This window comes from Triticum urartu, chromosome 1A (assembly GCF_056163025.1).
Source record: "Triticum urartu cultivar PI428250 chromosome 1A, HENAU_Tu73, whole genome shotgun sequence".
Lineage (NCBI taxonomy): Eukaryota > Viridiplantae > Streptophyta > Magnoliopsida > Poales > Poaceae > Triticum > Triticum urartu.
In genome coordinates this window covers 118862885-118886922 of record NC_141873.1, presented here as the reverse complement: position 1 = coordinate 118886922, position 24038 = coordinate 118862885, and the positions used below count along the sequence as shown (strand labels likewise).

The 24038-nt window shown below is 55.0% G+C and overlaps 1 pseudogene; it reads right to left on the bottom strand.

Annotated features, from left to right (window-relative positions):
* Window positions 1-19999: 19999 nt before the first annotated feature.
* LOC147990306 (uncharacterized) lies at window positions 20000-21159 on the bottom strand (annotated as a pseudogene).
* Window positions 21160-24038: the final 2879 nt, after the last annotated feature.

The following is a 24038-nucleotide window of genomic DNA, read 5'->3' as shown; positions in this document are numbered from 1 at the left end:
CATCGGGATGTTTTGTTCCATCTCCTAAAAAAGGATTAGCTAGCATTTTTATTACCATACCCAAAGGAATTTCAAAGCAAGCATTTTCATTTTCAGTAGGTTCAGTAGGTTGAGGAGCAGCTCTTTGCTCTACTGGTCGGGGTGAAGATACCCCGAACAAGCCCCTCAGAGGATTACTTTCCATAGTAATGAGTGACACTAAATTTCAACACACTATATAAATTTTTCCTTACCAAATTCCACCTACCAAAGGCGCTTCACTCCCCGGCAACGGCGCCAGAAAAGAGTCTTGATGACCCACAAGTATAGGGGATCTATCGTAGTCCTTTCGATAAGTAAGAGTGTCGAACCCAACGAGGAGCAGAAGGAAATGATAAGCGGTTTCCAGCAACGTATTCTCTACAAGTACTGAAATAAGTGGTAACAGATAGTTTTGTGATAAGATAATTTGTAACGAGCGACAAGTAAAAAAAGTAAATAAGGTGCAGCAAGGTGGCCCAATCCTTTTGTAGCAAAGGACAAGCCTGGACAAACTCTAATATGATGTAAAGCGCTCCCGAGGACACATGGAAATATCGTCAAGCTAGTTTTCATCACGTTCATATGATTCGCGTTCAGTACTTTGATAATTTGGTATGTGGGTGGACCAGTGCTTGGGTGCTGCCCTTACTTGGACAAGCATCCCACTTATGATTAACCTCTATTGCAAGCATCCGCAAATACAACAAAAGTATTAAGGTAAACCTAACCATAGCATGAAACATATGGATCCAAATCAGCCCCTTACGAAGCAACGCATAAACTAGGGTTTAAGCTTCTATCACTCTAGCAACCCAACATCTACTTATTACTTCCCAATGCCTTCCTCTAGGCCCAAATAATGGTGAAGTGTCATGTAGTCGACATTCACATAACACCACTAGAGGAGAGACAACATACATCTCATCAAAATATCAAACGAATACCAAATTCACATGACTACTAATAGCAAGACTTCTCCCAAGTCCTCAGGAACAAAAGTAACTACTCACAAAGCATAAACATGTTCATAATCTGAACATATGATCTTCCACCAATTAAACCAACTAGCATCAACTACAAGGAGTAATTAACACTACTAGCAACCTACTAGCACCAATCCCGGACTTAGAGACAAGAATTGGATACAAGAGATGAACTAGGGTCTTGAGATGAGATGGTGTTGATGAAGATGTTGATGGAGATTGCCCTCTCCCAATGAGAGGAGCGTTGGTGATGACGATGGCGATGATTTCCCCCTCCGGGAGGGAAGTTTTCCCGGCAGAACAGCCCTGCCAGAACCCTAGATTGGTTCCGCCAAGGTTCCGCCTCGTGGCGGCGGAGTTTCATCCGAGAAGATGGCTTATGATTTTTTTCCCATAGAAAGAGTCCATATAGCAGAAGATGGTCACCGGAGGGCCACCAGGGGGCCCACGAGGTAGGGGGCGCGCCCAGGGGGGTAGGGCGTGCCCCCCACCCTCGTGGGCAGGGTGTGGCCCCCCTGGTGAAGTTCTTGCGCTCAATGTTTTTTATATATTTGGAAAACATCATCCGTGAAGTTTCAGGACTTTTGGAGCTGTGCAGAATAGGTCTCTAATATTTGCTCCTTTTCCAGCCAGAATCCCAGTTGCCGGCATTCTCCCTCTTTATGTAAACCTTGTAAAATAAGAGAGAATATGCATAAGTATTGTGATATAATGTGTAGTAACAGCCCATAATGCAATAAATATTGATATAAAAGCATGATGCAAAATGGACGTATCAACGTCGCCCACATCCGTCTGCCATACAACGCCATCCTTGGGAATCCAGCATTGGCCAAGTTCATGGCAGTGACCCACCATGGCTACAACATCCTCAAGATGCTAGGAAGTGGCGGAATTATCACAGTACTCTGCGAAGAAAGAGATGCGGTGTGCTCCCTGGAGTGCGCCTTCCAAGCCGCAGCAATCGAAGACCCCGACAGCGAGGGCACCTTGTACCCTCCTAAGGCCATCCCCAAGAAGAAGAAGCTGCTCCACCTATGGCCTCAGGAGAGCGGCGTCTCCAGCAGCGCCGCCTCAGGATCCACGCCCGCAGCTAGGGCACCTCCCTCCCTTGCATAGGAAGGCGCGCCCGGCGCCCTCCTTGGGCAGGGCTCGAGGGCTCTCTTCTGGAGGGCCTCAGACCTAGCCAACATCACGAAGGAGGTGCTCGGGCACCACATGGAGGCGTGCTTTACTGCATGTTTCCCTCAAGAGGGCACTGGGCAAGGAACGCCCGGTGCTCAGGAGTTCATCATCAAGGCAACCCAAGAGCTTCAAGAAGCAAGGACCATGCGCAGCGACCACCGCCCACCATCCGGTGCAGCTCCCCATCTTGGCGAGGATAGAGGGATGCGCGTCTACGTCGACATTCCAGGGCTCAACAGAGCCGCATCTCAAGAGCTCTTCTGGCCTTCGCACGCTGGCCAGTGCAAGGGCCCACCTCACAGCTATGTTCGCACGTCATTTGGCTTGCCGAGCGCGGCTATCACCTACCAGCGTCATCTACGGAGCATCCTGGCGGCTCAAGAGGCCTGGCACCATGCAGTCCTGGCGGAAATGGCGACGGTCCTCAAGGAACCACCCGAGCCCCCAGAGCCTCCTGAGGCTCAGGGCCCTGGTGGCTCATGAGGATGACTCTTCGGCACGAATCATCAGCTACTTCAACATTCCTTCGACAACGGTACCAGGTGACATTTTCCGGTTTACTCAGCTGGGAGTGCCCCTCGGGCTGCATCATTCCCAGGTCGCATGGACTTGCCCCTGCGGCATGTATCTTTCTGCATCTTTAGCTTACTTTGCTGGGGGCGCCCCTTGGGCTGCATCATCCCCAGGCCGCTCGGGTCTATCCTAGTGGCATGTATCGTTTTTACATCTATTTGAACTAGCTTATCTCCTTGCATGGTTCTCTTATGGCTATCACTTGTTTGAACATCTCGCGGCATCCCGCGTTGCTGACCAATCTCCTGTTTACCCCGTGGCGAAAACTCCACATACTGGCACGGCGCTTGTTCTCGGGTCCGTCCCTGCAACGCTGATAAATCTAAGAGATCGAGCTCTGGCTTGCGGCCCGCTCCGCACATGTCACCTCATCAGATCCTCAGTGTCTTTCGTCTTCTTGTGGGGCAATCAGCAGCTGGGTAACAGCGTTGGGCTATGCGCTCTCTCCAACTAACCTGTAGGAACCTCCCGAGGATGACAGCGGGCGGTACCACAGGCTCCTTCTTTTCCCATGCAATTCGCTTGCGCGTTAAAGGGGGGCACCTGAGCATCGCGCCTCAGGAGCCCTTACTGGCTATCCAGCCCTCACCCCCTGGCCTTGACCATGGCATCTCAACCTGGCATACCAGCGGCGGCTGAGCTCGCTCGAGGGTCGGGACCTGAGGACGTAGAGCACACGAAAGAGCGTGGTAAAGAAGGGAAAGCTTGCACGGACCTAACCTGGCTTCACTATGGCCATTGACGCACGAGCCTGGCACAGCACAAGGAATCGACTCCGGACCACTAAGATAAGTTTTCGCACTCGGGTCAGCCAAGCGTTGCGGCATAGGATTCCCATCTCTTGCAACCTTGCTACGACGACGCCGCCTTCCTTTCCCATCCTTAGGTAGCTGCTTGCGCGCTAAGGGGGAATTGCGCCTCAGGAGCTCTTACAGGATCTCAGGCCGCTCACCTCCTGGCCTTGACCACGGCATCGCGACCTGGCATACCAGTGACGGCTGTAGCCTGCCTGGGGACCGGGACCTGTCGGCGTAGAACACCAAGCTACTGCCAGGTTGGAAAGGGGGGACTGAGCCGAAGCAGGACATGCAGTCATACATCTTCATAATAAGAACAATATTAACCAAAGGGCACTATAGATCCTTTACACGCCCCCATGGGGTTCGTCTCAATTCCTTGCAGGGAACAAAAGAAGAAGGTTTCTAGGAGCCCTATCTACAAGCGTCAACGCCACCGATACCATCATCAACAGTGGGCCATGGGAGGCTGATGCCAACCCCATCCAGATCAACGATGATGGGGGAAGATGCCGCAGTCGCGCTCTGGGCACGGCGAGAGCTCGGGGCACGTAGCTGTCGTCACTCGTCTTCGAAGTGTCGTAGGGCTCGGCAGAGTCGCTGGACTCCCAGGCGCCGTCGCTGCTGCTGGAGGAACAGCCAGCTAGGCTAGCGGTAGGCCCGGCTCCTCCATTGTGCCATCCTGATGACCCCCTCCATGGCAGCACTCCAAGCGGCGGCCTTCCTCGTCAAAGACCTTGAAGAACATCATGGAGGCGCCATCGTATTCGAAGTGGTTGGCGAGGGCGCCCTCCGCACGGCAAACCCGGGCGACCTCACCCCATCCGCCGGTCATGAAGATCTTGCCCGGGGAGACGACCTCAACCTCCGCCCCCATCGCTGAAGCATCGCACTCAGCGTGCTGCAGCCATAGCTCGAGGGGACCCCTCGGCGGCATTTCAGCAGAGAAGAATGGCGGGAACCGGATCCACGTACGCGGTGGCATCGCCGCCCACACCACAAGTTCACGCGAGGAGCCCTCGCGTGGGTTCGCGGGGCGGCGGCACGTGCCACCATTGCACGGGCACTGCAGCTGTGGTGCGAGGGGCGTCGGTCCCTACCTCCTCCTCCGGAGTCCGCCACCTGGGCGTACAAGGGCAGCGGATAGCTGGGGGGAGGCCGTTCGTGCCAAGGCCTCGACACCTCCGGCCTTATGACGACATCGCGAGAGCGGGCAAGCCTCTTCTTCAGCGGGAGAGGCCCAAGCTCTTCAAGGGGGATTTCCCCTTCTCGGCGGTGGAGAGCCTCCGTATCGGCGCCATGGATGACGTAGTGAAGCAGTGAAGTAAGGAAGAAGAAGCAAGCGGAACGGATGAAGAGATGGGCGACGGGGCTCCGCCCCCTCCCCATTTATAGTGGGAGAAGGCCAATCGACAACCCCCACGATCACAGGTAATGATGGCTTTTCTGCATGCACCAGGGACTCGTCAAGTCGGGCAGTTGCCGAGGCAGCATGGGGAAGCGGAGACGCCCACGTCTCGTCAGTCGCCACGCCTCAATCAAGGCCACAAGCTATTGGGTCCTGCGGTGCTCCGCACTTGTCCCTTGGCTTCGCCTTGAAGCCAAGTCCGAGCGCGCCTTGGGACCGGGGGCTACTGTTGGCTTTCTGGGAACGGGGGTCCCCAGACTTGCCTGCCTGCGGCCCATGGCGTGGCTCCTCCAGCGGCCTGGTACGGCCCATCTTCACCAGCAAACACTCAAGACCCTCGTGAGGGGCCAAGCCTCGCGAGGCGGACGACACAAGACCTCCTCAGGGGCATCCTCACTAGGCTGGCTCGCGAGGAGCGGAAAGATCAAGGCGAGGGGCACCTTATGAGGTTCATGTGACGTGAGCCATGACGACCAAGGCCGGGAGGGTGCTAGGCGGGCGCCGGCGGGCGTAGAGCACCAGTTGCCTCTTTGGTGCTAAAGGAGCAGGTGCAGGCGAGGAACCTCCAAGCATCAGGCAAAGGTTTCCATATCGGTGCAACGAGACCAAGACCAGCAGGACGGCAGGACGGAGGTCATCGCGGAGCCCACGACGGCATCACCACCAGAGTCTTTGGCAGGCGAAGACCACCTTTTGTCAGGATAGCTTGTACTAGTTGTCCCCCTTCAAATTGGCCGTTGTGGGATCCCTTCCCGCCTAATATTTAGGAGGAGGACCAGGGCCTCTATAAATAGGGCTAGACACCACCATAGCCAGGGATCGGCTCATCGAGAGAGAGAGAGAGGCTCATCTGGGGGCGGATCATTCAGATCATCCTCAACCACACAAGTTTACCAAGCTCAAGAGCACCTCTCCTCAGGAGGTAGTTGTCGGTGTCAAAACCGGCGGATCTCGGGTAGGGGGTCCCGAACTGTGCGTCTAGGCTGGATGGTAACAGGAGGCAGGGAACACGATGTTTTACCCAGGTTCGGGCCCTCTTGATGGAGGTAAAACCCTACGTCCTGCTTGATTAATATTGATGATATGGGTAGTACAAGAGTAGATCTACCACGAGATCAAGGAGGCTAAACCCTAGAAGCTAGCCTACGGTATGATTGTTGTATATGGAGTTGATTGCCTACAGACTACAACCCTCCGGTTTATATAGACACCAGATAGGGTTAGGGTTACATAGAGTCGGTTACAATGGTAGGAGATCTTGAATATCTGCATCGCCAAGCTTGCCTTCCATGCCAAGGAAAGTCCCATCCGGACACGGGACGAAGTCTTCGATCTTGTATCTTCATAGTCTAGGAGTCCGGCTGAAGGTATAGTCCGGCTATGCGAACACCCCCTAATCCAGGACTCCCTCAGTAGCCCCCGAACCAGGCTTCAATGACGATGAGTCCAGCGTGCAGATTGTTCGGCATTGCAAGGCGGTTTCTTCTCCAAATCTTGTGTACCTGTAGGAATAATGTCCGATTTTTGTAATGTAGTGCTCCTCGGCTTCCACGCCCAATAATGGCCGTCTTCCACGTGTCAAATGAATGCGAAAAGCTGGGGTGTTTTTACATCCACACCCCTAGCCGTATAAACGAGCCGCCTTTTTAACGGGATGGGGATTTAGGTCCAAACCACATCTTCTCGTTTCCGCGAGTTATCATCAGAGCGCTTCCAGCAAAGGTCCATTCCAACATGACCAGCCATCGCAGCTCCTCCCCTCGCCCCTCCGGTCCCAAACCCGGGGACTGGGAGAGTTGCACCATCCCGCATAGCGAGCTGTGTCGCTTCAGGCCAAGGGATTTCTCCCTCAGGCATACATGGTCCCGGTCTGAGCCGGTCTCGCCACCTACAATGGCGGAAAACAAGCGGATAGCACCCCCAATCCTTCTAAAGGAGAGCGGGTGTGCCTCGTCCCCTATCTAATAAGGGGACTGGGATTTCCAATTCATCCATTTCTCCGCGGGCTTCTGGAGTTCTACGGCCTCCAGCTGCACAATCTCACGCCCACCTCCGTATTGCATATTGCGGGTTTCGTCGCCCTTTGCGAGCTATTTTTAGGCGTTGAGGCTCATTTCGCGCTATGGAAGAGGTTATTCTGCCTGGTGCCCCGTTCTCAAAAGGGGTCTATATACCAAGTGGGCGGAGCCGAAGTATGGCGCATCGCCGGGACCGGATACCTATCCAGAACCCCAAAGAAGGCGTCCGAGGACTGGCCTTCGGAATGGTTTTATATAGATGACATCCCGCTACCGGACCCTATCCGGGTCGGTCTCCCTGAGTTCAACAGTGCTCCATTGAAGAAACGCTTGAGCTGGTGTCCGCGGAGCTCTCAGAGAGAAAGCGACAGAGACGTCCTTTACCTCATGGGCCGGATAAGACTGTTGGCTCATTCCGGACTAACCATGATTGGAGTCATGGCCGCATGCATTATGCGGGGGGTGCAGCCGCTTCAATATAGAGGCCACCCCATGTGGGATTTCAACGGGGAGGATGACGCCACACGTTACGGTCGTAAGGGGCCGGCCTCAGCCACCGCCTTAGTAAAGATCTTATCCTCTTTGTACAAGGGAGAAAAGGAGGAATTCCTCCGCGTCGACCCGCGGGCCGGATTCAGTATGTACGATCCTCCAAGTTGGGTAAGTGAACAATTGCGCTTGCCCGTTTGTTTTATACTCCCATGGTTACAGGTAGTCTAACGACTTCAATGCAGGAACTGCGACAGGAGGTAAAGGATATAAGCAGCCGCCCTCCACAGCCCGAGGACCCAGAACGGTCCCTCAATCCGGACTCCGAAGAGGATCCGGACATATCGGTGGAGCTTATCGACGGGGTGTTCCATCAGCTAAGCAAGGACAATACCTTGGTAGCCATTACGGCAGATTACCCAGGGTTAATCCCGGCCTCCCAAGTGACAGAAACCGGGGTCTTATTCCCTTGAAAGAGATTCCACCCTCACGTAGCCCGGTGTTTCTGACGACAGCCATGTTTTGCAGGGGAGATTTCCGAGGCAGGAGGCCGAACCTGCGGCGGCTAGCCAACGAGGGGCCGCAGGGCCCCGTGGGGCAAAAAGGAATGAAGTCCGGACTGAGATGCCGGCGCAAAGGTATAGTGCACCCTCTGTTTCCCTGGAGTTATTCTGTCAGGGCATATTAACATTCGTGCTATCTTCAGAACGAAGAGACCTCGCCGGACTACATCCGGAGAGGTTGCCAATCGCGCCTCCACCAGCCAGGCTCCAATGTCTGGCTAGGAAGCGGAGGCAAGCACAAGGCGCGCACCGGACGCTCCTCCGACAGAGGATGCGGACAGGCTATCTGCCACAAATTCTGAGGTGGAGAGTGCCATGAACCACAGGCGTCGCCGGACAATTCTACGCGACGCTTGTTTCTCCCAAGAGGCTTTAGATGCCTTTAATTCGGGAGCTGCGTACCTCCGTCCCGCTCAAAATGGTTTAGCCAGAGCCACGGAGCAGTATGTAAAAGACATATGGGTAAGAAAATTTTGGTTAAATATATATATGCCAGTAGCCCCCGAGACTTGAAGCAGTTAGAGCAACTGATTTAAGGATCATTTAACATGCAGCTTCTTATAGAGAAGAATACCATACTGTCCCAGGAGCTGGAAAAGTGCAAGGCTCAACTAGAGGCCGCACTAGCCACAGCAGGGGAGCCCAAAGAGACCCCCTCAGGCAAGATACACTTCGAAAGATTAGTATTGTGCGATGTGGGTGCAAATCTGACAAATCATATTGCAGATGGCGCCAGACTCGATTCGGACAAGCAACAACTCTTACGCCGGCTAAAGGCCGGTGAGAGTACGTTGACAAAGGTGAGGCGAGAGAAGAATGATCTTCAGGATGCCAACACCAAGCTGGTCGTCGAACTTAAAGATGTTCGTGGCCAGCTGTCGGACTCCACGAAGGAGAATCAGCGGCTTCAACGCGGCATTTTTAGTAAGTGCTTGAACGAACTTTTTAAAAAAAAGTTCGGCGAGGAAGTCGACTAACAGAGTAATGTCTGTAGGTATGCTCACAGGTCGTCCTGCAGAGGAGATGCCCGGTTCTACGGGTGAACTTCTTCCCGAACTCTTGCAATTGCACGAGCGAATTCGGCAGGCGATGCGGGGTATTGCCCAAGCCTTATGGCCTGCCCACTCCGTGCCCGAGGGCCTTGGAGAGCTTGCGGAGAAGCTGAAGGGAGCTCGGCGGCGCTTCCGGTTATGGAAGATATCGGCCTGTCGACAAGGCGCTAGGGAGGCCTGGGCCATTGTGAAGACCCGTTTTACGAAGTCTGACCCAAACCACATGGCCGAGGTCGGACCAGTGGGGCCTGACGGGAAGGAGATCCCTGTAAGCTTAGTATACGGCCAAGTAGAGTTGGCCGCGAAGTATTCCCAGCAGGACTGTAAATTAGACAGCCTGTTAGATGGTATGGAAGAGGAATACAATCAGTCAGAATGACTATGTAATTTTGAATTGACATGTGTAATGCCTTCTAGCCGGATTGTAGATCGTTTGTCGTTCCCGACCTTTTCGCTTCAACCTCGAGACCTGACGGTCCGGAGTGTGTCCGAATACCATAGCGGTTATATAAGAACCGGGGTATGCGTGGAGACCAGGCGTAGGGTCATTAGTGCTTTATCAGACAAGTGCCCAACTAGTTATGTTATATTACATGGTTAGTAAGAAACATCTTCCAGAGAGAATAGTTCCGTTAGGGGTTCCTTTCGCTGGGAGGCATGCCCTAAAGTGCATGTCCGGACTGCGTGAAAAAATGCAAAAAAAAAGCATCTGGGGGCGCATAAAATGGGTAAAAAGATCATCTTTTATTTCACCGACCGAATATTCCCTTAAGAACGCTAGCTTTCGGCTTCACCCAGTCTGAGGTACACATCCGGCTGACCCGGCAGTAACAATCGCAGAGGTGCTCCCTTTACCGCCTAGCCGAACAATCGGGAACGTAGGGGTAAGCACAGGAGCCAGGCAACCCATCTTGGCCAAACCTTAAGTCATATCGATGCATATAATGGTGAAGAAAAAGGTACATGCAGAAGTTTGACGCATGTGTTGGGCGTGAAGCCCGTATAAATAAGCTTCTGTTAAAGAAGCCCCCAGGTTTAATGAGCGCGAGTGGTGCGTCACTAGATGAGCCTTTAAGGGCTATAAAAGAAAAGAGGGGAAGGAGAGAAATGTAAGACAGAAAAATGCAAAAAAATGGACAGAGGAAGGAGACAAACACAGAATCCGGCGCTAGGCATAGAATCTTCGGAGACGGGTGGCGTTCCACGGGTTCGGCTCCAGTCGGTTATCTGACGCATCTCGCAGGCAGTACGCCCCACCAGTCAGGACTTGGTCGATTATGAATGGACCTTCCCACTTGGGCTTGAGTTTGTCCTTTTTCTTATCCGGCAGGCATAGAACTAGTTCGCCAACATTGTAATTTTTGGCCCGTACTTCTCTGCTTTGATATCTTCGGGCCTGCTGTTGATAAAATGCGGGACGGGCTTTTGCCACGTCACGCTCCTCCTCCAAGGCGTCCAAGTTGTCCTGCCGATCGAGCTCGGCTACGGGCTTTTGCCACGTCACGCTCCTCCTCCAAGGCGTCCAAGTTGTCCTGCCGATCGAGCTCGGCTTCTCTTTCTTCGTACATGCGCACTCTAGGTGAGTCATGAATTATGTCGCAGGGCGGAACTGCCTCTGCGCCGTACACCATGAAAAATGGTGTGTATCCGGTGGTGCAATTTGGCGTGGTCCGCATCCCCATAGCACGGAGTCGAGCTCCTCTACCCAGTGCGTGTTAGATTCCTTGAGGGACCGCACCAGTCTGGGTTTAATGCCGCTCATGATAAGACCATTTGCGCGTTCGACCTGGCCGTTGGTTTGTGGGTGATAGACGGAAGCATAATCGAGCTTGATGCCCATGTTTTTGCACCAGAGTTTTACCTCGTCAGCGGTAAAGTTTATACCGTTATCGGTTATGATGCTGTGGGGGACGCCATAATGGTGTACAACCCCGGATATGAAGTCTATCATAGGTCCGGATTCGGCCGTTTTAATAGGCTTGGCTTCTATCCATTTGGTGAACTTATCCACCATGACCAGTAAGTATTTTTTCCTATCAGTCCCACCTTTAAGGGGTTCGACCATGTCAAGCCCCCAGACCGCAAAAGGCCAGGTGATGGGTATAGTTTGGAGTGCGGTGGGTGGCATATGGCTTTGGTTGGCAAAAAGTTGGCAACCAGCGCATCGTTGGACTAGTCCTGAGCGTCTGCCCGGGCCGTCGGCCAATAAAAGCCTGTACGGAAAGCCTTGCTAACAAGGGACCGAGCAGCGGCGTGGTGACCACCGAGTCTGGCATGAATTTCAGCCAGAAGGTTCCGCCCTTCCTCTTCGGAGATGCACCTTTGAAGGACTCCGGTAGTGCTTTTCTTATAAAGCTCTCCCTCGTGGACTCTATAGGCTTTAGATCGCCGCACTATGCAGCGGGCCTCGTTTTGGTCCTCCGGGAGTTCCTGTCTAGTAAGGTAGGCTAGGAGTGGTTCTGTCCACGAGGCGATAACCGCCATTATTACGTGGGCTGAAGGTGTAATTTCATTGGCAGAGCCTCCAATTGTGTCAGATTGTTCGGCGTCAAGTGGTGCGGCTGGGTCCGGGCTGTTATTTGCGGGTTCCCCCTCCCATGCTACGGATGGCTTGAACAATCTTTCCAAAAAGATGTTGGGGGGACTGCATCGCGTTTTGCTCCGATGCGTGCCAGGACGTCCGCTGCTTGATTGTTTTCTCGGGCTATATGGTGAAACTCCAGCCCTTCAAACCAAGCTGACATTTTTAGGACGGCGTTGCGGTAAGCTGCCATTTTTGGGTCCTTGGCATCGAAGTCTCCATTTATTTGGGATATCGCGAGGTTTGAATCCACGCGTACCTCTAGGCGCTGGATACCCATGGATACTGCTATCCGGAGACCATGTAGGAGAGCCTCATATTCGGCTGCATTGTTGGAATCCGTGTACATGATCTGGAGCACATATTGGACTGTGTCTCCTGTGGGGGACGTCAGGACGACGCCAGCCCCCAGTCCGGCCAACATTTTGGAGCCATCGAAATGCATAATCCAGTTTGAATATGTGCCGTACTCTTTAGGGAGCTCGGCCTCCGTCCATTCTGCGAAGAAGTCAGCCAAAACTTGCGATTTAATAGCTCACCGTGGCTTATAGGTTATATCAAACGGGAGAAGCTCGATGGCCCATTTTGCAATCCGGCCTGTTGCATCGCGGTTGTTGATAATATTGTTGAGTGGTACTTCCGAAGCTACTGTTATGGAACACTCTTGAAAGTAGTGCCGTAGCTTCCAGGATGCCATGAATACCGCGTATGCAATCTTTTAGTAATGCGGGTACCGTGATTTGCACAGAGTGAGGACAGTGGACACGTAGTAGATCGGCCTTTGAAGGGGGAATTTGTGTCCATCCGTTTCCCGCTCGACAACGAGCACTGCGCTGACAACTTGATGTGTTGCTGCAATGTACAATAACATTGGTTCGCCGGTGTTCGGCGCGGCCAGGACTGGGTTTGTTGCCAATATGGCTTTTATTTCATCAAGTCCGGCCGTGGCGGCATCCGTCCACTCGAAGTGTTCGGTGCGCCGAAGGAGGCGATAGAGGGGTAGTGCCTTTTCTCCCAAGCGGGAGATGAAGCGGCTTAAAGCCGCCACGCATCCGGTTAATTTTTGTATTTGTTTGAGGTCCTTTGGGATATCCAATTGTGACAAAGCTCGGATCTTGGCTAGATTTGCTTCAATTCCTCTACCGGATACAATGAAGCCCAAGAGCTTTTCGGCTGGGACGCTGAAGACGCATTTTTCCGGGTTGAGCTTGATGTCATATTTTCGGAGGTTATCGAATGTAAGCCTCAAGTCGTCTACTAGAGATTCGACATGTCTTGATTTGACGACCACATCATCCACATACGCCTCCACTGTTTTGCTGATCTGGTTTGCCAGACATGTCTGGATCATGCGCTGATATGTTGCGTCGGCGTTTTTCAGCCCGAAGGGCATTGTGTTGAAGCAGAATGGGCCGTATGGTGTGATGAATGCTGTTGCGGCTTGGTCTGATTATGTCATCTTGATTTGATGGTAACCGGAGTATGCGTCGAGGAAACACAATGAATCGTGTCCTGCGGTGGCATCGATAATTTGATCAATACGGGGGAGGGGGAAGGGATCCTTTGGGCAAGCCTTGTTAAGGTCTTTAAAATCAACACACAGGCGCCAGGATTTGTCCTTCTTTGGTACCATCACCAGGTTTGCTAGCCAGTCTGGATGTTTTATGTCTCTAATGAATCCGGCCTCCAATAGCTTGGCTAGCTCCTCTCCCATAGCTTGTCTCTTGGGTTCGAAAAAACGCCGAAGGGCTTGTTTGACAGGTTTGAATCCTTTTAGGATATTTAAGCTGTGTTCGGCCAGCCTGCATGGGATCCCTGGCATGTCTGAAGGGTGCCAGGCAAAAATATCCCAATTCTCTCGTAGGAACTCTCACAGTGCGGCGTCTATATCAGGGTTCAGTCGTGCCCCGGTGGAAGCTGTTTTATTGGGGTCCGTTGGATGGACCTGGAATTTGACTATTTCGTCAGCTGGCTTGAAGGATGTGGATTTGGATCTCTTGTCGAGTATCACATCATCCATGTTAACCGTGGAGCGCAGCGCAGTCAGTTCCTCGGCCGCTAAGGCTTCGGATAGTGCCTCAAGGGCTAATGTGGCCGTCTTGTTTTCGGCGCGGAGTGCTATGTCCGGATCACTAGCTAGAGTGATAATTCCGTTCGGCCCGGGCATCTTAAGCTTCATGTACCCGTAATGGGGTATTGCTTGGAAGATTGTGAATGCTTCCCGCCCTAGTAAAGCGTGATATCCACTTTTGAACGGGGCCACCTGAAACGTGACTTCTTCGGACCTGTAATTATCCGGCGTGCCGAACACCACATCTAGTGTGATTTTTCCTGTGCAGCGCGCTTCCCGACTGGGGATTATTCCTCTAAAGGTTGTTCTGCTTCGCTCGACGCGGTTCCAGTCTATTTCCATTTTTTGAAGGGTTTCCTCATAAATGAGGTTCAGTCCGCTGCCTCCATCCATGAGCACCTTGGTGAGGCGAAAGCCGTCCACTATGGGACTGAGGACCAATGCGGCTAGTGCTCGGGCTGTTCGGAATCTAGGTCCATCACTTGCGTTGAAGGTAATGGCAGTGTCGCTCCATGGATTTATTGTTGCAACTTGATAGACTTCGGCGAGGCTGCGGAGTGTTCTTTTTCGCACATTGTTTGATGTGAAAGTCTCGACGACTGTTAGAACGGTACTGGTGTCCTTGGGCTGGCTTTCTGCGGCCTCCGGAATTAAGAGGTCCTCGCCGATTTTGGCCACCTGCCGGAGTATCCAACATGCTCTAAGGCTGTGAGTTGGTGTGGCGTCCTCTGTACTGTGAATTCTACAGGGTCCATCAAGCCATCTTTCTAGTACGGTTCCATGCCCTGTAGAGGGTTTTGGCTTTTTGGTGTTTATCCCGGGTGTCCTGTGATGATGCACCCTCTTAGTTCGGACGGGATTACTATTCAAGGCCGGATTATCCCAAAAATTTATTTCGGTTTTCCCGACGCTTTCCATCGCACAGTATTTTTGTACTATGGACGCCAAGTCAGCGAAGCGTGTGATATCATGAAGACTTACGGCGTTAAGGATTCCCTTGTCCGTGCAATTACTATAGAAAATTGAGATTGCGTCTCCCTCGCGGCAATCCTTTATCCTATTCATAACCAGGAGGAATCTGGCCCAGTAATGATGTACTGTTTCTTCGGGCCTCTGCCTGATTTGGGAGAGATCGCTTATGTTCGGGTGGGCGGGTGTCGTTGAATCTGAAACCTCGCCCAATCCAAGATTCAGAGGCCGAAGAGTTTCCGAACTCTGAAGTTCGGATTCTTGGATGTTGTCCAACGAATCTAGCCCGTTTCCTGATCCTAAGCTCAGGTCTTGAGTTACATCCTCCTCTCCGCGGGTATCCGGCTTGGAGGGGTCGGGAATTCGGACGTAGCTAGTCCTTAAAATAGATGAAGGGTCGACGCACTGCGCCTCTACCACAGCAACGTGGTGGGTGACTTGGGGAGAGTTAATTTCTCTTAGATCGGGTTTAAGCCCAACCTGGTCGTAATCCGTAGCGACCCCCAGGGCGGCGATGCGATCCAAGAGCTCATTTACGGAAGAGAGCTCCATTGGATCTAGCTGCTCGACGAGCTCCGAGCTGACGTGTAGGTTGCTTTTGATGACCCGAAAGGTCACCGTCGGTGCAACAGCCGAACAGGCGGTCATGAGGAAACCACCTAGCCGGAGAGTTTGGCCGACAGCCAAGGATCCCTTAGCAACGGCGCCGTCTTTAAAGACGGGAGGAGGCATCCTTCCTGATTGCGACGGCACAGAGGAACTCTCAATGAAAGCACCAATGTCGGTGTCAAAACCGGCGGATCTCGGGTAGGGGGTCCCGAACTATGCGTCTAGGCCGGATGGTAACAGGAGGCAGGGAACACGATGTTTTACCCAGGTTCGGGCCCTCTTGATGGAGGTAAAACCCTACGTCCTGCTTGATTAATATTGATGATATGGGTAGTACAAGAGTAGATCTACCACGAGATCAAGGAGGCTAAACCCTAGAAGCTAGCCTACGGTATGATTGTTGTATATGGAGTTGATTGCCTACGGACTACAACCCTCCGGTTTATATAGACACCGGATAGGGTTAGGGTTACATAGAGTCGGTTACAATGGTAGGAGATCTTGAATATCCGCATCGCCAAGCTTGCCTTCCACGCCAAGGAAAGTCCCATCCGGACACGAGACGAAGTCTTCAATCTTGTATCTTCATAGTCCAAGAGTCCGGCTGAAGGCATAGTCCGGCTACCCGAACACCCCTAATCCAGGACTCCCTCAGTAGTTCTTCCCTTGTACTTGTTCATCCTCAGCCTACAAGGCAATCCACCACACCACACTAGAGTAGGGTATTACACCACATCGGTGGCCCGAACCAGTATAAACTCTTGTGTCCCTTGTTCTTCGGGTTCGATGAGCTGAGCCTTGGGATCGTGGTGAGTGAGTGAGCTAGGGGGGAGAGATCTTCATGCGCACCCCAGAGTTCGAACCTTGAGGGTTTTGCCAGAACCCAAAATCCGACAAGCATCATCACGGACAACGGCACCAACTTCGCCAAGGGCGCGCTCGCGCAATACTGCTCCGTCTCCGGCATCCGCCTCGACCTGGCTTGCGTGGCACACCCGCAGTCCAATGGCCAGGTCGAGCGGGCCAATGGTCTCATCCTATCTAGCATCAAGCCATGGCTCGTCGAGCCGCTCGTCCGCACGCCCGGCAGCTGGCTTGACGAGTTGCCGGCCATCCTCTGGAACCTCCGCACCACACCAAACCGGTCGACCAGGTTCACCCCGTTCTTCCTTGTCTATAGAGCCGATGCCGTCATCCCGACTGACGTCAAGTTCGACTCGCCGCGCATCGCGATGTACACTGAAGCCGAAGCCAAAGAAGACCGCGAAGACGGCATCGACCTACTCGAAGAAGCATGCCTCTTGGCACTCAGCCGGTCAGCCATCTACCAGCAAGGCCTGAGGCACTACCACAGCAAGAAGATCAAGCCATTCATCCTCCGACTCGTTCCGTGAGGGAGACCTCGTCCTCCGAATCGTCCACCAGCAAGCTAGCCAGCACAAGCTATCCTCCCCGTGGGAGGGCCCCTTCATCGTCAGCAAAGCCTTGTGCGCCCGCAACGCTTACTACCTCATCGACGCCTGCAAGTCAAACAAGCGCAAGAGAGACACCGCCGGCGAAGAAACAACCCGGCCGTGGAACGCAGAACTCCTCCGCCCATTTTATAGTTAGTTGTGTGCACGTATGTATCACTGCCTTTTGTAATCATACGAAAACTATGGAGTCCCCGAACGACGCTCGAGGGCTGCCCTTTTCGACCAAGCTATTGTGTCTCCCTCATTCATGCATTCTTTCTCTTAAACCACCCCACCACCGGTTCGACTCGCTCGACCCAGGGGCTCGGGGGCTGGCCGTCTTGGTCACCACCTGTTGCCTTGCTTAGCAGTTCCTGGGGCGCTGAGGTCGCCACGGTCCTCCATTTCGCCCTAGGACACAGAACCTCCTTCGGCTGTCGGCTGGCAAGCAAAATGGACCAAAGCACCAGCGCGTTACGAATACTAAGTCAAGGACACCCGGATTGCCCAATCTGGCCCCGACACTTCAAGTTGCCGCACGACCGGCTGCTCGCCAACCGGCTTCGCCAGATTGCCACCAGCGGGCCCAGTGGGTGTTTCGCTCGCGCTCAGCGTTTCAAAAGCCTAAGTACCGCACACTCCTCTCAAAGGCCGAACTCCTTGTCATGGACTGGAGCCTCGGCCGTCGGACTCGCGGGGGGGAGGCCCAAGAGGGGAAGATTGCAAGAAAACGGCTCAAAAGACGAAAAGCAAAGGCGCAAACATTCACGAAATATATACATCACAAATTTAAACAGGCCCAAGGCCAGTGTTCATTACAACCAAATACCCCAGTAGGTGGGTGGACCTGCTACCTAACAGAAATTTCTACTAAGATAAACAGGGCAGCCTCAGGCATCCCCAGCGCCAGGTCGCGCAGCTGTCGGCTCCTCCTTGGTGGACTCCGGGTTCGCCGAGGTGCCGGCGTCTTCCTCTCCGGTATCGTCATCGCCATAGACGCTCGTCTCCTCAGAGCTGCCCTCCGGGTCATTCAGAAGCAGGTCGTAGTCGTCAGCAGGCACGACTCCGCCATCTTCCGTCCGCTCTGGCTGGAAATCATCATGAATGGTGAACCCGGCAATATAGTTGGCCCTGGCCGCAATCCGTCCAGCCTCCGCCCGCAGCTGGTCCTCCGCGCCGACTCGCTGGCCCATCAGCGTGTCCAGCGCTAGATCCAGATGCCAAGACCTCACGAACCTGAGCGCCATCTTAGCACCGGCACGGGCGGCAGAAACACGCCACTCGTGGAGTCGGTCCAGGCCCGACTCCAACCATCGCGCCAGCCGCGTGAAGCTGTTCAGCGCGACGGAGCCCGACCAAAGGGCCGCCATCATAGCCGTGCCGGCCTCAGAAAGCCGCCCCATCTGCTCGCCCAAGACTCGCAGACGAGCTTCTGCGGCGGTCACGATCTCCGGGAAGGTCCAATCCACCCGCGGGTCGGTCCTGGAGCCCAGAGCTCCCCGCTGGTCTCGCTAAAAGCGGACGGCCTCCTCCGCCAGTTGGCGCGTCTCCGGGAAGGCCCCTGTCAAAAAGAAGAGCAAGTCAGATCAACCACCAAGGGGGAGAAGCCGGCATCCCAACCCGGCAGAACCCAAGGAAATCACTTACTTGAGAAGGACTCTTACAGGTGCTGCGCTTCAAGCAACGTACCGCGCCGCTCCCGGGTAATGGTGCGGTCATGCTCCTGGAGCGTCTTCTCCAAGTCGGCGACCTTGGCAAGGGCCATCTTCAACTCGGCATCCTTGTCCTCGGCCGCCTTCTCGGCCTCCTTGCGGCGATGGGTCTCCGCCTGGCGAGCCTCCTCCGCCGCGGCCTCCAGCACCTTTAGGAGTTCCACCTTGGCCTGGAGCTGGCCCTTGTCGTCGGCCAGCTTGCCGCGTTGCTGGTCGGCCTCGGCCAGGGCCCGCTGTGCCTCCAGGACCTTAGCGGCCTCTGCCTTGAGGCACTCCACCTCGCCCTCAAGACGGCTCTTGTCGCCCGCCAGCCGCTCCTACAGCCGGTTGGCCTCGTCAAGCGCCTGTCGGGCTCCCGTCGCCTCCGCCCTCGCCTCTGCCACCTCGGCCCCAAGCCGACCGGCATCGGCAACAAGCCGGTCATAATAGAAGCTGGCTCGAATCAGTCGGGTCTTCCAAGACAACACCTCGGCTGCAAAAGAAAGACTCGGAAACAAAGGACCACTTTAAAATTCGACCCAACTACTACATAGTTGGCCCGAATCTCAGGGGTGCTAGTGCGCCCCCACTAAAAAGAGCACACAAAAAAATACCTGCAGCGACACGGAGCTCCTCCTTCTTGGCGGCAAGCTGCTCCTTGAGCTACTGGTGCTTCTCTAGAAGCCGGTTGAAGACGCTGACCCGGAAGGAGTCCAGCAGCTGCAAGGAGCAACGATCAGCATGAGACAGCGGTTGAAGATTCGACCCAACTGCTATGCAATTGGCCCGAATCTCGGGGGCTACACCCAGTGGGTGCGCTAGCGCGCCCCCACCTAGAAGAAGCAACAAAAAGAAAAACAGAAGACGAGGAAGAACTTACGAACACGGCGCGCTCCAGCTCCCGCGTCTGCTCCACCTCGGCCTGGGCGAAGGCCTGGATCCTGTCCGTCCGCCCCTGCAGACGCCCTCTCATGGCGGCCATCGCCGCCTCCTCCTGGGTCAAGGGCCCGAAGAAGACCTCGCTGGTCCCACCCCGAGCCGGTTGTGACCCGACGGCCCGACGACCCCCTGGCCTGGGCACCGGGGCGTACTCTCCGCTGACCACCTCTTCCGTGACCAGCGCCTTCTCTAGTGCCCTCTCCGGCACCCTCGCCGGCTCGATGGCCGGAGTGGCTTGCGGCGCCACCATCGGCGGCGCCCCGCCCATGGGCACCCGAGACGCTCCCTTGGGCGCCATTCGCGGCACCTCCTCCAAGACAACGTCGCCGCCGCCTCCCTCGGCCCCCGCCCGCTCGACCTCGTCGGTCCGCGGCGGGGTGTCGTCCTCAACTACCACGACCTCCCGGTCGAGGTCCATGGTGTCCGCGCGGCCAACTTTGCCGCGCTCCCCTTCCAACAACGGCATGAAAACCGTCGCCGCCGGCTCCATCCCCGCCGGCATCTCGGGCCACGCCGGCTCGCTCCCACATCGTCGCAGCGTTGGCCCAGGCCTGGGCCGACGCCGCCTCCAACTCCTCGGCCCTTTTCCGGTCCCGCTAGGCCAGGCCTTCGGTGTCGGTCGGGTCCAGGCCAAGGTCCGAGTCGGGCGTCTCCTCATCCCGGTCAACGGCGCTAGTCCGGGTCCTCCGGAATACAGCGCCCTCGGTGGACGCGGCGTCCGCCACCGCCAGTGCCAATGAGATCGGCGACCTGAAGCTCAATGAAGTAAACAGACGAGAACCAAGCAGGGCCGCTCAGCCATTCAAATTCAGCAAGAAGGAAACTTACCCAGGCACCACCGGAACGGTGGGTCTCGCCGGCCTCGCCTACAGAGCGTCGCGCCTCCTCTTAGCGGGTGGTTTCGCGCCGACGGCCGGGTTCACCGCGCGCTTCACGGTCGGGGCTCGGGACGTTGTCCTTCCCGTGTGGCTGGCTCGCCGCCGTCGCCCCCCGGGACGACCTGGCACCAGTCGTGCCGCCGCCTTCTCCACCCGGCGCCACTGCATCGACAACTTGTGTCAGCACCCCCCGCGCCGCCTCGCGCCCGACAACTCAAGAAATATGGAAGACAAACTTACCCGCACGCACGTCCTGCGCCGGCATCGGCAGCCGCCTCCTCCTCCTCGTCGTCGTGGGCCGTGGGCTCCTCTGAGCCGACCCGCACCACCTGCATCGGTGCCCGGTCATACGGATGTCGGATGGCATTCAGAAGCACCTCCCGCATTGCGTCGGGACGAATGAGAAGATATGTAGCGGCAAAGTACGGGGACCAAGGACTCACCACGGGTGCCGGGTTCACCTGGCTGTACGGAGGCTTCCCTAACTCCCAATCCTCCCGCAGCCCGGCCTTGGAGATGTCGTTGACCCGGCGGGCGACCTGGTCCGCCGCCAGGCGCAAGTTCAACATGCGGTTGGGGTCCTAGAGTCCGGTCATCCGACCAATGATGTGGGTGCGCTGCTGTAGCGGCAGCACCCGATGCCTGAAGAAAGCGATGATGAGGTCAGTGCCGGTGAGCCCTTCCCGCTCCATCATCTCCGACACCCGCTGGCACAGATTGAGCACCTCCTACGACGGGTGCCGGGGACAATAACTACAGTTCTGTTTCGCCCGCGGCGGCACATCGACGAAAGGCGGCAGGTTGATGCGGTCCACGCCGAGGTTGTGGACGTAGAAGAATGAGTTCTGCCGCTTCTTGGCAGAGTCCTCCTGCAGCATCTTGGGGCAGCCTCCACCCGTCCTCTTGTAGATGACGGCGGCCCCGCAGTCGGACATCTCCCTGGCTTTCGTCCCCTACTGCTTCAAGGAGAAGAAGCGCACCCAAAGATCGGTCGAGGGCTCGACCCCCAGGTACCCCTCGTAGAGGGTGACGAAGCCAGAGAGCTGCACGATGGCACCCGCGCCAAGATGATGAGGCTAGAGCCTGCAGAACTCCAGGAAGCCGCGGAAGAAGCTGCTCGCAGGGAGGCCGAACACGTGCTTGAAGTGCGGGTAGAACACCACACGCTCCGTGCCCTCGGGCTGCGGCTCCCGCTCGCCCTGCGGCAGGCGCACGACGACCTCTGTCTCCCCCGGCAAACACTTGGTGGAGCAAAGATACGTGATGTCCTCCATGGTGACAGACGAGCCCATCCACGAGCCCGAAGGAAGCGCCATTGGCAAAGACGAAGAAAAAGAGAGGTGAAGAAGACTGGCGATGGAGCTCTGCTCAAAGTAGCGGGCGTCGCAATGGGCGGCGGTCGCAAAGAGCAGAGAGATGATGAAGAGACAGGAGAGCACGAGCGAGAATGATTTCCGCCGCTCCCCTCCCCCCAATTTATAAGCCATGGTTCGAAACGTGGGGAAGTGGGATCATTTGCGCTCGCCCCTCCCACTTCCCCGCAATAAGTGCGCACGTACGCACGCAATAACTGCCTCGAGAATGGCAACTGACTTGCGGACGCCGCAATAAATCCATGCGCGTGGGCCGAGGGCACGCAGTGGCGGGGCCCAGCGTGTCGTCATGTCCCATCGCGCGCGTGGCCTGTCAGGCTCCTCCGGCTTCCTGGTGCCATGTGGCGCCCGCGCGAAGCCCAGAAGATTGCCTCAAGATTTGATGGACTCTTCGGTTTCCCACACCTGTCGGGATGCTGCGATCCGGCTTCCGGAAGCCGGCACACAGTGGGTGTTGCCGGACCCGGCGGTCACAAAATTCACCTCCTCAGGGGGGAAACTACGAAGGCCCTCCCACCCGAAGACGGTGGACCTTCACAGTTTTGGGGACTACTGTCAGGGGGATGAACCCCGGGCACGCAATGGAAATCGGATCCTTTTCAAAAACAATGGGGCCAGCAATGCCCCTCAAGCCGACTCCCGCTTGGCCGGGTTGCTCAACCCGGCCAAGCCCCTCGACCCGGCCAAACTCCTCAACCCGGCCCCAACGGCTGGCACAAGATGGCCAAACCCAGCACGCCAAGACTTCTCCAACTAGCCAGCTCCCCCTTTGGCGTGTTCCTGAACCCGGCCGCGGGTCAACTCCCATCCCATCCTGGCTGTACGATGGGACGAGTCTTCATTCAAGGATGAGCAAGGCAACGGTGCCCCTCCGATGCCTCTGGTCAGCCGGGGCATGGCAACGATGCCCCACCTACCCGCTGACCAGGGCCGGCGAGGCTACAGTGCACCCACCGTCACTGCTGACGCTAGCAACCGGCAACCTGACGGAGCGCCACTGTATCAAGATCAATCCGGCCACTCCTTGACGATCGACAAGACGGCGAACAGTGCCCCTACACACACGGGGCCTGCGCCCAGAGAACCCGGAGAGCCCTGACACCCAGTGGGTCCCAGGGCCGGCTTCCCGGACAATGACAGCCCGGCCACACGGCCTTGTAACATTACCATTGTACCCCTGGGGGGTTGGCCTATAAAACCCCCCAGGAGCCCTCATGCATACGGGCACGACGAGAACGATAGCGATCACACAACAAACCAGACTAGCCACACTAGGAGAGGGAGCAGCCTGAACCTTGTCCTGCCTTCCTTCTTCCTCAACACATCTCTAGGAGCAACTCTATACTGTTACACATAAGCCGCACTCGGCAGGACTAGGGGTGTTATCTCTCCGGAGAGCCCCAAACCTGGGTATGTCTTGCGTCCCGCGCTCGCTCATGCCGACCTCGCCTCTGGATCCCACCAGTGCCCTCGAGCCTCCTCCTCTCTTTAGTCATCCCTTGGCATCTGTCGTGTGCCCACCATGAGAATATGTGCATCACTACGATCGAGATTCAATAAACCATTAACATTGGGTGTATGACCATAGAAGGTTTTATTCATGTAAACAGAACAACAATTATTCTCTGATTTATATGAATACGTATTGCAATATACATGATCCAATCATATTCATGCTCAATGCAAACACCAAATAACATTTATTTAGGTTCAACACTAATCCCGAAGGTAGAGAGAGTGTGCGATGGTGATCGTATCAACCTTGGAATCACTTCCAACACACATCGTCACCTCGTCCATAACTAGTCTCTATTCATTCTGCAACTTCCATTTCGAGTTACTAATCTTAGCAACTGAATAGGTATCAAATACCCAGGGGTTACTATGAACACTAGTAAAGTACACATCAATAACATGTATATCAAATATACCTTTGTTCATTTTGCCATTCTTCTTACCCGCCAAGTATTTTGGGTAGTTCCGCTTCCAGTGACCATTCCCTTTGTGGTACAAGCACTCAGTTTCAGGCTTAGGTCTAGCTTTGGGCTTCTTCACGGGAGTGGCAACTTGCTTGTCATTCTTCTTGAAGTTCCCTTTTTTTTCCTTTGCCCTTTTTTTGAAACTAGTGGTCTTGTCAACCATCAACACTTGATGCTTTTTCTTGATTTCTACCTTCACCGGTTTCAGCATCGCGAAGAGCTTGGGAATCGTTTTCGTCATCCCTTGCATATTATATTTCATCACGAAGTTCTAGTAACTTGGTGATAGTGACTAGAGAACTCTTTCAATCACTATCTTATCTGAAAGATTAACTCCCACTTCATTCAAGTGATTGTAGCACCCAGACATTCTGAGCACATGCTCACTAGCTGAGCTATTTTCCT